Source organism: Tursiops truncatus, chromosome 10 (assembly GCF_011762595.2).
Source record: "Tursiops truncatus isolate mTurTru1 chromosome 10, mTurTru1.mat.Y, whole genome shotgun sequence".
In the NCBI taxonomy this organism is placed as follows: domain Eukaryota; kingdom Metazoa; phylum Chordata; class Mammalia; order Artiodactyla; family Delphinidae; genus Tursiops; species Tursiops truncatus.
In genome coordinates this window covers 3,347,924-3,358,683 of record NC_047043.1, presented here as the reverse complement: position 1 = coordinate 3,358,683, position 10,760 = coordinate 3,347,924, and the positions used below count along the sequence as shown (strand labels likewise).

At 51.2% G+C, this 10,760-nt stretch overlaps 2 long non-coding RNA genes across 2 annotated transcripts; one reads left to right on the top strand and one right to left on the bottom strand.

Moving 5' to 3' along the window:
- On the top strand, window positions 1-5,827 carry LOC109551471 (uncharacterized). The gene is made up of 3 exons (XR_002178255.3): window positions 1-1,463; window positions 1,890-1,947; window positions 4,659-5,827. It is a non-coding gene; the product is annotated as an uncharacterized lncRNA (long non-coding RNA).
- Window positions 5,828-5,831: 4 nt separating this feature from the next.
- On the bottom strand, window positions 5,832-7,500 carry LOC141279682 (uncharacterized). Its single transcript, XR_012334306.1, has 3 exons — window positions 7,350-7,500; window positions 6,104-6,771; window positions 5,832-5,967 (listed from the first exon to the last, which is right to left on the bottom strand). It is a non-coding gene; the product is annotated as an uncharacterized lncRNA (long non-coding RNA).
- Window positions 7,501-10,760: the final 3,260 nt, after the last annotated feature.

Below are 10,760 nucleotides of genomic sequence, written 5' to 3'. Positions count from 1 at the left end.
AAATTATTTTAAGTCGAAGATGCATTTCATACACCTGACCTGCCAAGCATCATAGCTTAGCCTAGCCTACCTTAAACATGCTCAGGACACTGACATTAGCCTACAGTCAGGCAAAATTATCTAACACAAAGCCTACTGTATAATACAGTGTTGAATATCTCATGTAATTTATTAAATTCTGTACTGAAAGTGAAACAGAGTGTCTGGGCAGAGGATGGTTGCCAGTGTATCAGTTGTTCATCCTGGTGGTGGCGTGGCCGCCTGGGAGCAGCCCAGCATCACAAGAGAACATCTTACCGTGTGCACATCGCTAGCCCTGGAAAAGATCAAGGTTTCTACTGAATGTGTATCACTTTCACACCATCGTAAAGTTGAAAAATGCTAAGTGGAACCCCGGGGGCACCATCTGCATTTATCATGATGAATTGGCTCATGCAGTGGTGGAGGAGAAGAAGTCCTGCTACAGCTGCCCTCCGTGAGCCGTAGACCCAGGAGAACCGCTGGTGTCGTTCCGTCCAAGTTGGAAGCCCTGGGGACCAGGAGAGCCAATGGTGTGAGTCCCATCCAAGGGCAGAAGACACATGTCCTAGGTCAGCGGTCAGGCAGAGAGAGTAGAATTGTTCCTTTCTCGGCCTTTTTGTTCTGTGCAGGCCCTCAAGGAGCGGAGGAGGCCCACCCACACTGAGGAGGTTAATCTGCTCTGCTGAGTCTGCTGATTCAAATGCTAATCTCATCCAGAAACCCCTTCCCAGACACCCCCAGAAATCACGTTTAGCCATAATATCTGGATACCCCATGATGCAGTCAAGTTGGCACGTCACACTCCATCGTGAGTTACTTTGGTCTGTTGTCATGTTTGTGGAGCCCCTGGTTTCCACTCAGTGGTTACTGGTGCTGAACAGGGAAGAACAAATCTGACTCCATATTGGGTCTGTTTCTTTACCCTTTGTATTCTGTTGCTTTTGCTACAAGTTAATCACCAAAGGGGTTGCTGCCTATAAGCTTAGATTATGCATCATGGCCCATCTCTGGGAACCCTGCCTCCCAGGTCATGAGCGTTAAGCTAACGTACCTTTGTTTAGCTCACAGGAAACATCCTGACCAGGCCCACCTGTGAAGGACTGCAGGGAGGAAGAAATGAACACCCCCCCTCTGGAGGCTGATGGGAGCCAGGAAATGCTTGGCTTTGCTCCGTCCCCCTTTTAGTATAAAAGAAGCCTGTGTTCTAACTCAGGGAAGATGGGTCTTTGGGGCACACGGCCACCACCTTCTCAGTCTGCTGACTTTCCAGATGAAGTCTCTCTTTCTCGCCTCAGCAGCTCATCTCTCCGTATCTTGGACGCGGCGACAATGGGGGCTGTGAGAGCAGGATAGAGTGATGACAGATTTCTCCTTTTGAGGAAGAGACACTTCAGGAGGACAACGGTCTCTGCCTGGACCAGCTCTTGGCTCAAGCTGACATGGTAACTATGACAGCTGATGGAGCTGGATGGGCACCCTGAAGATAGCGGGGACCTTCCGGGGAGGAAAGCCTGCAGGGGACCTCCTGGGCTTGGGGCTACTCTCCTTCACCCCCTCACCTGCTGGGCCCCAGCTGACCAGTTTGTGAAGCCACTGCCTGGCAGGACACCAGCCGTCTTTGAAAAGATCTTGCTATGAGCCATTTTCCTCCAGTGATGAAAGGTAAACTTTTCTCAGGAGAATGCACTGCTTTATAGAAATAACCATTTTCATAAATATAGCCCACGCCCCATCTGTGAACAGCGGCTGGTGCATTACTGCAATGGAGTGACTCTCCTTAGTTTAGGACGGGGAAGACTCGTGGGGAAAAGTGGTTGGACTTGGGGTGGGACTGGATTTCCTTCTTTCTCTTTAACTATCTGTATCAGCTGGCTGAGTGCGAGAAGCTGTCGAAATCCGTCACCATCACCTGAGCCCCGTTAGCAGGTACGGCCTCAGTGAGAAGGTATAAATGGTCAGAAATTCGGGGTCTGGAAATCGGAGCTATCAGTCTTAGCATCTGTGAGCTCTTTCTGAGAAAACAACAGGCACAGAGAAAGGTACTATTCCTGGAGACTTTCTTTGTTTCCCTCAACTAATGAGGAAAGTTGGAGCCCTTTCCTTTTACTGATGAAGCACTCACATCTGGGTCTTATTTCAGATCACAATTGCCAGCCTCCAGGTATCACGTTCTATAAATCTTAGTGAGTCTCTCGGCTTTTAGGCCAAACTGCCTGACAGTCTTCCGGGTGAGGGACCCAGATAAGACTGGAGAGAATGTAGGGCAATCTTCCGGCTTCACAAGCAGCCAGAATTTGTCATGTTTCTTTTAGCCTCTAACGGGCCTCAGTGTCTTTGTTCCTGAGGGAAAGTTGTGGGCATATAACGCCTACTGAGCTTCCCCAACTTGTCTCTGTGTCTCAGCTGGTAAACTTTGCCCCTGTTTCATTTTGAATCCATTCTGAAGTTCTCAGAATAAAAGTACCAGCCGGTATATTTGATTTCATAATAATAGCCGACATTCACTAAACACTAATTGTGTGTTCAGGCAGGCTAAGCATTCTGTATGCGTTCCATCAGCAAATGCCCGCTAAAGGCTTTTTTAAAAATTGAAGTATACTGGATTTACAATGTTGTGTTAGTTTCAGGTGTACAGCAGTGATTCAGTTATACATATATATCTATTTTTCAGATTCTTTCCCCTTGTCGGTTATTACAAAAAATTGAATATAGTTCCCTGTGCTGTACCGTAGGTCCTTGCTGGTTACCTATTTTATATACAGTAGTGTGTATATGTTAATCCCAAACTCCTAGTTTATCCCTCCGCCCTTTCCCCTTTGGTAACCATAGTTCGTTTTCTATGTCTGGCCCACTAAAGACTCTTACAGCAGGTGTTACTCACATTCTGCTGATAAGGCTAGAGAAATCTTCCCTAGGCCAGGTAGCTACGTAAGCAGTGAAATCAAAAGTGCGAATTGCGTTTGTGTAGCTGGAGATTTTAAACAAACTCCCTTATTCATGTTTGGGATTTGGGAGGACACAAAGGAACTGCTTCAGTTATCCCTTGTGAGGTCACAAATCTCCCCCAGACCTAGTGGCTTATAACAACAGTAATTTATTATTTCTCATGACACTGCCAGTTGACCAGGAGGTCTTGTCTCCCCTGATGGTGAGTTGGCTGGAAGGTCCAACATGGGCTCACTCCCGTGGCCGGCTGTCGGTGCTGGAGGCCAACTGGCGCTCTTAGCTGGACACCTCAGTTCTCTCCTACATGGACCTCTCATGTGGCTGCTTGGGTTTCCTCACAGCAAGGTGGCTGGGCTTTAAGAAGGAACGTTCCAAGAAGACAAGCCCCATTGTGAAAGTGCTTAGGAAAACTTCACTTGCTCACGGCCCATGGGCCAAAGTTGGTCTCGTGGCCAAGCCCTGGGTCAACGTGGGAAGCTTTACAAGGACATGGATCCTGAGAGCTGGGGTTCACTGGGGTGGGGGTCATCAGTAACAGCTGGACTACAGGCATGACGGGATATTATTATTATTATTATTCTGCCTGAAAAGCATCCTTCTTTCCCCTTCAGGGTAATAGCAAAGCTCACCAATTAGCATTTCATGTTGCGTTTACAGCCCTTCGCATATAAGTTCTGAAATTTTGAGCAGTGATGTTTAGGCTGTTAAACTGATCAGTAGTTGGCTAATTCATTTATTAATTTAGTGAGAGTCTAGTGAGAGTTAACTTATTAACACACTTGATAGCTTGTGTAATAATCACAGAACCCTAGCAAGAGGTGTTATTGTCTCTGCTTTACAGGTGAGGAGGTGCAGTCACCTGGCCCAGGTCGCACACCTGGTTCTCAGCAGATCTGGTCAGAGTGTCTGCTGGGCCCCAGAGCCGCGCTCCTTGTTGTGTCCCCCCCCGCCCCCCCCCACCCGTGCTGAACACACACTGGGGAGCTGAGGAATCAACAGCACAGGCCGCCTGAAGGCTGCGGGGAGGAGTAAAGATCTTTTAAAAGTGAATCGCAGTTAAGTTGAGGAGGAAGCTCATGGCAGCAAACGTCTGTAGCCTTTGGCTAATTTCTTGCTGATGTGTTAGACTCGTGGGCCTGGTCTTAACCCTTCTGCATCTCTGTTTTTAAAAACAACATATAAAAAGGGACTTCCCTGGCGGTCCAGTGGTTAAGACTCCGCGCTTCCACTGCAGGGGGCGAGGGTGCAGTCCCTGGTCGGGGAACTAAAATCCCACATGCCATGTAGTGCGGCCAAAAAAATTTGAAAAAAGAACAACTACACATAAAATATACGCAGCATAGGGCTTCCCTGGTGGCGCAGTAGTTGAGAGTCCGCCTGCTGATGCAGGGGACACGGGTTCGTGCCCCGGTCCAGGAAGATCCCACATGCCGCGGAGCGGCTGGGCCCGTGAGCCATGGCCGCTGAGCCAGCGCGTCCGGAGCCTGTGCTCCGCAACGGGAGAGGCCACAACAGTGAGAGGCCCGCGTACAGCAAAAATATACATATATATATATATATATATATATATATACACGCAGCATAAAATGTACCAGCTTAACCAGTGATAGGCATCCAGCTCAGGGCATTACGTACACGGGCACTGTTGTGTGACCACCACCACTGATCCGCGAACTCTTTCATCACCCCAGATGGAAACGCCTGGCCCTCCAAGACTTCTGAGCAGAAGAATTATTGGTGGCTTTTGAGACTTTATTTGGAAGGGAAGTGCTGGGTAAGTGCCCTTCATCTGGGTGTCCTGGGCTGGTCAGGAATGGGCACCTCAAAATCCCATCAGGTTGCCTCTGGAAGTCTTCCTAAAGTTCAGAGGTGTCCCGTGGGGTTCAAGGTCAGTGAAAAGGAAGCCACGGTCGGGGGTGTCAGGAGGTCGCTGGAGGGAGGTGGTCGTTATGGGCCGAATGGCGTCTCCCAAAATTCACATGTTGAAGTCCTAACTCACCAACTCCACTACCACCACCTGCACCTCAGAAGGTGAATGTGCTTGGAGATTAGGCCTTTAAAGAGGTGATTAAGGTAAAATGATGTCACGTGGGTGGGACCTAAAGCCAGTGGAACTGGCATCCTCGTTAAAAAGGGAAATTAGGACTGACATACACGGAGGGAAGACCCTGTGAGGACACAGGAGACGGCCGTCTACAAGCCCAGGAGAGAGGCCTCGGAGAAACCAGCCCTGTGACACCTTGATCTTGGACGTCTGGGCTCCAGAACCGTGAGCACGTAAATTCTGTGGATTGAGCCACTCCGTCTGGTGGTGCTTTGTTTTGGTCCACGCAGACTAACGTAGTGGGGAAGGACCCTGAGGCTTGGGGGCCGGCAAAGCCGTGGACCTCAGTCCTAAGAGGGGCCGAGGGGGAGGCACCTGGTGGTCACTGGTGAGCAGTGGTTTCAGGGAAAGCGGTGGAGGTCATTCTTAAACGCTCCTATTGCGTGGTTCACTTGCTCTCGGTCAAAAAACCAGGATGTGATTCCAAAACCTGGATGCAGACCCGGCGGGCCATGGATTTCTGAGAGAGGCGAACTCTGAACTCTGGTTCCCCAGACAAGGACAGAAAGATGGAGCAGTGACTGTCAGCCCCGAGTCTACCAGCTGGGCTGCAGCCCCTCGGATTTTTAAAAAATAATTTAAAATTGTGGCAAAAAAACACAGCATAAAATCTACCTTCTTAACCATTTTTAAGTGTACAGTTCAGTTACGTTCACATTGCTGGGCAGCACATCTCCAGGAAGTCGTCGTCTTGCAAAACGGAAACTGTACCCACTGAACAACAGCTGTCCTTCCCCTCCCACAGCCCCTCAGGTTTTAAAGGGCGAACCCGCTGAGCGTGGAATTCTGCCAGCCGGGAGAGGCTTGGTTTTGGGGCTGCTGAGTGTCCTGGACTTTTCTTCTGTATGTCGTGCGGGTCCACGTGTGATATCTAAGGACCGAGTTCTGACCAGTGCCTGCAGTGAGGGAGATTAAAATCACAGTGGTTTACCTGCAGGCTTCACTCACTTGGTTCCCAGCAACCCCCACGCGTAGAGACAGGAATGGGGTCCCGGTTCAGCAAGTCTGTGCATCGACTGAGCTTCTCTTTACCTGTTATCCGAGGCCGCAGGCCCCAGGCCCTCGCCCTCACCGGGACCGGAGGCACATCGCGCTGCCTTCCTGACTCCCAGGAACCTGCCTCGGCGTCAGTGAGACAGAACCTGGCAGCGGCCGAGCGCGGGGCTTGGTCCTTAGCTCACGGTACAGTCACGCACGCCCGTGTGATGGGGTAAAAACAAAACAAAACGGGGGTCACTTCCCTGGCAATAAATGAAGCAGAGACCCAGTGGCCGCAGGTCTCCGCTTCCCACTCCCGAGGGAAGCGCAATGGGCAGGAGGATGGGGGAGAAAGGAGCGTGTTGGGGATCAGAGCCCCTCGAAGGGTCGTCTGGCCAGGCCCGTCGTGGGAGGGGTCTCCAGTCCTCAGCGGGGCCATAGGGGAGCAGCCGGGATGGCGGGAGCGAGGGGACCACTGGGCCCTTCTTGGACGCCATCCCAGAAGGTGAGAGTCCCACCTGCTCTTCCAGGGCTGGGCTTTGGCCATCGGGCTCCTGGGATTCGTGGGAGGGAAGTGGACGAATCCACACCTGCCCGGGGATGCACTTCCATCGGCCACTTGTCCGTGGTGTTGGCAGCAACTGGCCGGAACAGACACTCGCAGTGCAGGCCCAGATGCCAGGATGGGTTGTGGCGAAAGCAGCTTCACGTTTCTCCACCCTCTGTAGGTAAAGCAGAGGGCGGGAGGGGAGCCACTTGAAACACCTGAAATATCTGAGGTAGGTTTATGGGTAAAAGTTTCTTTCACAAGATGCAGCTTTTCAAGAGGAAGCAGTTTCTATTCTCACCACGAGGGAGACTTCCCAGCACTTGGGGAAGGTCGTGGTCACCTCCTTGCTGTCCTTTAGTCTAGGAAACTGACAAAGGGGCAGAAGGGGGTTGATGTGTCCGCCGCCTCCTTCCCTAGAGACAGCAAGTTGCCCCTTGGCCTGAACCCAAGGCCTGTGTGACCAATAGCATAGACCCAAGCGAAGCCGGCAGGACAAGAATCGTTCCTGCACGAGCTCGCTTTCAGCCGCGGGGTCGGGGCTGCACCCCCCTTCTCTGGGGCCTTTCAAAGCAGCTACCTTCCTGCCTCAGGCACTTTCGGGAGGAAAGAAATGCATATTTAAAGGAGGCTGAATTTCATGTAAAAACAAGGCACAGGCCCAGCTGTGAGGGCCCAGCCAGAGAGGGGAAACATCCATTTAAATATTTGGTTTGCATCCAAAATCCACTCCATCAGAGACCTGGCACTCACCACAGTCTGCTGACCTGCCTGAGAAATAACGCAGGCGTTTCTGGAGTGCCTGAGAGGAAGCCTCGACTCCTCGGGACCCCAGAGCCAGGAGCACCCGTCCGGCCCAGGATCTGGTCAGCCAAGTTCAGCCGAAGCCAGACCTACCCCAGCCGGCGCTTTCGCTGCTCTGTGGCCGGAGCTTCCTCGGTCACAGCCAAGTAGGGCCCTGAGGCTTCAGGGGGTGGGGCAGAGCTTCCCCATTGTTTTCTGATGCTCCCTTTGGATCCCCGAGCAGCAGATTTCTGAGTTTTCCTGCCCAAACCCAAGACCACCCGTGAAGAATCAGCCGCAGTGTGCAAAGCCATTCCATTTTGCAACTGCTGTTTTCATTCAGAGTTTTCTGGAATTCCAGCGGCTGCCGCCAGTAGGTTCGTGCCTTTTGTCCTCAGGCTTGAAGGGCACTGGGACCTCTGAGGTGAGGATATGGGGGAGAAGGGCCTGACTGTATCAGAGATCAGGGCAGCACCCCAAAGTGGAGCCTCCCAGACACTCAGCTGCCCCCCAGGGGCCAAGGTACCATTTGTGAAAAAGCAAAGCACGAGAAATGCAAATAATACAAACCTCCTCCCTCCTCCCATGCCTGGCAATTACAGGTGCCCAGTAAATGGCAGCTGAATTGAATTTTTTGTTGGAAAGAACCGCTTCACTGACTGCAAACTCCTTCACCCTCCCTGCAGGGTTCAGGAAGGCCAGGTTACTCGCGCCTCCTAGACGGAGCGCTATCAAGTCCCTGCCACGTGCATTTTAAGAAACATTTTGCTAATCAAGAGTGCTGGAGACATTTTGTCCCCGATATTCAAATATGCGTGTCAAGGAGGAAAGCAAACTCTAGAAGTCTTTTTAAACTATTTATTTGTTTTCACTGTGGTAAAATACACAGCATAAAACTTTCCATCTTAACCAATTTCAGGTGCACAGTTCAGTGCCATTAGGTACGTCCACACTGCTGTGCACGCGTCACCACCATCCACGTGCAGAACTTTTTTCTTCTGGCAAAACTGGAATCCTGTCCCCGTTAAAGCACACACGCCCTCCTCCCCCAGCCCCCCGCCACCACCCTTCTTCTTTCTTCTCAATGAATCTAATGGCTCTGGCAATGTCATATACGCGGAAAGAAAACTTTTTTTTTAATTTAGAAAAGATCTTGAGGCTAAGGAGAGGATAATCTTTTCAGGCACAAAATCAAAATTTCTGTTAAATCACAGTGACGGAGTCCTGTGGTGCGCCTCCCAGGCGCCAGCCTTTCTCTTGGTCACATGAGAGGCGGGAGTGAGGGTGACCATGGTCTGTGTTTCTGGGGCCTCTGGGCCCTTGTCTCAGAGTCTGAGTCTCTCCGCTGGAGTGCTCTCACCCAGTCCACCTGCTCCACACACGGTGACCCTGTGGCCCTGATCTTTTGCTCCCTCCCTCCCTCCCTCCGGCCGCATACTGCAAAAACAAAACAAAACAAAACAAATCCCATCCGTGTTTCCCTGTCACAGGATGGAACTCTAGCTCATTAACTTGGTGCCAAGGCCCTCCAAGACCCCACTGCAGGTCCCTTCGCCTCAGCTCCAAGCTCCACACTCCAGCCCCTCCTGGGACCCTGGGGGCTGCCCGCTCCCCCTGCACTGTCTCACAGTCCTGGGACTCTCTTGTCTGTCCCAACTGCTCTTCTGCTTTTCTGTCATATCCTTTTTTTTTTCTTTTTGCGGTACGCAGCCCTCTCACTGTTGCGGCCTCTCCCGTTGCGGAGCACAGGCTCCGGACGCGCAGGCTCAGTGGCCATGGCTCACGGGCCCAGCCGCTCCGCGGCATGTGGGATCCTCCCGGACCGGGGCACGAACCCGTGTCCCCTGCATCGGCAGGCGGACTCTCAACCACTGCGCCACCAGGGAAGCCCCCAGACTGGGTCTTGATGCCTCCATCGCATCCTGGGCGCTCTGGTTACAGTCATGCAGCAGAGCCGTGTACTGAGCAGTTCCTCAGTGCTGGGCGCCTGGCTGACTGACTGGTCTCATTTCATCCTTACAACCCTGGCGGGTACTGTCTTTGCCCCCAGGACACAGATGAGGAACTGGAGGGCTATTTGAAGCACTGTCCAGAGCGTTCGTATCATCACCTTGTATTCTAATCTGTTGCTGTAGCGTCCTGCCTTGAGAATAGGAGCCGTATCTAATTTATTTTCGGATCCCCAAGGCTTAGCATTGACCCTGATAAGAAGTAGTTGCTGCATAGAACAGAGCAGAATAGAACAGGACATCTCACCAGGCCAGCTGGCCCAGCAAAAGCAGATGTCTCAGCCTCCGGGCCTGCATTCTGCCCTTGTCCTGCCCAGGGCTGGCCTTAGGGGTAAACTCAGAACTGGGGTCCGTATGGGGTCAGTTCTGGCTCTACTAAAGGAACCCTCCCACGATACAAAGCCTCTTTCCTATCGTCTCTAGCAAGCTTTACAGCTGTCTCTTTAACTGGATGAACGCCTTCATTCCATGAGTAAAAGTAAAGATTTAAAAGAAAATATAACCATGTCCCCCCTTTCTCTGCTTGGTATTTCCCAATTTTACCCACTGTTGAATTTGTTGATTTGGAGACTGACCCTTCCCTTTACCCGTGTATTCCAGAATCCACAGTGCTCTGGGTTTGTTTTAAAGCCACGAAGAAAGCGTATATCTTTGAAAGGTGTGTGTATACACACTACCTGGGAACCAGTGTACTGAAAGCATTTTATTATTTTATATGGTGCCTGAAGAGCCAGTGAGGCTAATTACGAGGGTTTGTTTTACATACAGTGCTTCTTAATCAGTAAGAAGCACTATAGGAGTAGGAGGTTTTTACAATAAAGTTAAAAAAAGTGGAAGTGTAATGTACTACAGAAAAGCACAGATAGAGTACAGCCTGATGTCTTGTACGAAGTAAGCATATCTGGATCACCGGCCCCCAGGTCAAGAGATGGAGTATTACCACAGCCCCTCCCGCCAGGCACCCACCTCCGAGCGCTAAGGTAATCGCTCTGCTGACTTCTAACACCGTAGGTTCGTGTTGCCTGGTTTGAACGTCCTGTAAATGGAATCATGCAGTATATGCATTCCTCTGACTCTGGCTTCTTTTGCTCAACATTATGCTGGTGAGAGTCATCAGCTATGCACAGCTGTTGTTAATCCGTTTCCATCACTGTAAGAATCCCTTTTACAGATATATTATGATGTATGCATCCACCATTCTGTCGATGGACATTTGAGGCTACTGGAAAGAGCGCTGCTGTAGATGTCCTAGTACACGTCATTGGTGGCAGTCCGTACACACTCCTGTTGGGGCTGTGCCCAGGAGTGGGTTTCTGGGCAGGAGGGTGTGCCCGGCCTCACTGGATGCTGCCAAAGAGTTTTCCAAAGTGGT